This window comes from Malurus melanocephalus, unplaced genomic scaffold (assembly GCF_030028575.1).
Source record: "Malurus melanocephalus ecotype Western Australia unplaced genomic scaffold, MMel_1.1 scaffold_562, whole genome shotgun sequence".
Lineage (NCBI taxonomy): Eukaryota > Metazoa > Chordata > Aves > Passeriformes > Maluridae > Malurus > Malurus melanocephalus.
Window position 1 is genome coordinate 242,200 of NW_026623794.1, and position 2,417 is coordinate 244,616.

Sequence of the window (2,417 nt, forward strand, 5' to 3'; positions counted from 1 at the left end):
ATTTTCTTTAATTTAGGGTAAATCAGCTCAAATTTCTCCACACAGTCTTGCACCTGTACAACCCTAAATTTCAAGATTTGGTGGATGTGCTTAATTCTGAATTAACAGTGCCTTGGGATTGTTTTAAGAACAGCATAGAAACCTCGTGATTATAATTATAGTATTTTATGATATACTTTTATCACAATTACACACGGACCATAGCTCCATTTAATCCAAGAATGTCATTAGATGTCATTAGCCATCTGGCTCTGTGGCCTTCACTCTGTCAAGAACATCAGCCATCTCAAAAAATGGTCTTCAACTGCTCCCAAAAAACCATTCCCTGGTTACAAGGCATCATGTCTCTGTATTTAATTCCCTCTAACCCTTCAGAGCTGTTCACTGCAATGGCTCTGCTCAGCAAWGCTCTGGACAGTTCTGTCCGAGTGCATTGTAAAATTTTTTAAAAAGCACTTTTGGGGGGTGATTTCTTTCRTTTRCCACTTATTTTTATCAAAATCACARCCTCGAGAGCCGACCTAAAGAGGTAATAAAGGAAACCTCACAGTGCCCCTGGATGAAAAAACCAAAGAGACATTTTGGTGGTGCTCAGTGAAAATCTGATCTTGCCACCCATCACACCCTGGCACCCACCCAGCAGAGCACTTAAGTGCACGCTGCATTTTAAGCACCCAGGTAGAGCCATTTAAACGAATGGAATTATTTAAGTGCTTTTCTGGAGCAGGGCCAGCCTCCTCAGCATCTTGCAGTGTCAAGTGCACAGAGCAAGGGCTTCATCTAATTGCATCAGGATTTAATTGACAAAAATCAGAGCGATGCAGCGCTGGGGCTGAGCCCATCTCCAATCACAGAGAGTGGCTCAGGGTTTGTTGGTGCTGTCCCAGGGCCTGGAGTGTCCTGTTGGATTTAATCCACCACGCCTCATCTGTGGCACCAGCCCTTTCCTGGCTAAATTTTCCACCCAAAACACTGCAAATCCCCGAGGTGTTCACCTGCCCCGGTGATCACAGCACATCATGATGTTGTTTTTCGAGCCATGASTATTCTCTCACCTGCTATTTTCTCCTCCTGATACAYATTCAAGCTTAGGCTTGAATAAAASAGTGCCCACATTCTTTTAGAAAGAGTTTTTACTTACTTTTTGCACTTTTTTTTGTGCATCTGTGGAAGTACAAAACAAATTAATTGGGAGAAACATTTTAATGCTGCAGCAAGTCAAGAGAGCAGATCACACATTGGAAAAGACTAAAATCTCCATAACCTGAGCTATTCCCCTCCTTAGAAATTTAATTTAATAATGGGTTAAATTGGGTTTAAACCTGATTTTTCCCACCACCAAAAATCGGACCAAGTAAAACCATGACAATTATTCAACTGCCAAGCAAAGGAATATTGTGCCCACAATGACACAGTAGTTTCACCTCTGKATAATCTCTTACACTGCAGAACTGAAATAGAGCATTTGAGGGGGAAAAGAAAAAGCAAACCAACCCAAGTAATTCAGCGTGGATGTAGAATTAACTTCTCACCACAGTGTGTTCCTATAAAAAAAAAAATGACACATCTGGGAATTTGTCAGACTATTGCATTTAGTTAATGCAATTACTGGAAAAGGGTGATTGAGAGCTGTGAGAGGAGTGTGGGCAGAGAACTGAGAGTGCTCTGCATCTCCACAGCCCCTCTCACACGAGCAAGGCCTTTGCCTTAAATGCTTTTATCCAAGCATGAAACAAGCACAGGGCTGAGCCAGAAACAGAGGATACAGCAAACAAAATGCCAACTGGAAAGGAGAGGAAAAAAATTTCCAGAATTACAAGGGGAGTTTGTAACATCTTTTGTCATTGTGTTTTCCATGGTCACCGTTAGGAAATTATTATCTTTCATTTACAGCTCATGAGCAGGCCTTGGTCTGAAAGGCATATTTCTTAGCAAATAGGGGAATGCTAAGAAATATTCAAGAAATATTCAAGAAATATTAAGAAGGAGGTGGGAAGGTCAGGTGGCTGGACCTTGCATTGGCAGTATTTCTGTAGCAGCGCTCATGCAGCAGAAATGTAACTGTGCCTTCACAAATGCAACCACATTTTCCTGTGCCTTCTGCAGGAAGCAGAATTTTGCAGCTAATTGCTCAGGAAACAGCTTTTCACAACACGTAGAAACAAAATGCCACTGAACAGTGACCATCCTGCCAGCAGCTGAAAGAGGAAAATCCTCCAGCTCTGTCTCTGGTAAAACCTGTGCTAAAACCATCCCATAACACAGGCAGGGAGCAGGAATAATTCAAACACCGATAGTGTTTAACATATTAACACATTTTAGCTCTTCTCTTCTCTTCTCTTCTCTTCTCTTCTCTTCTCTTCTCTTCTCTTCTCTTCTCTTCTCTTCTCTTCTCTTCTCTTCTCTTCTCTTCTCTT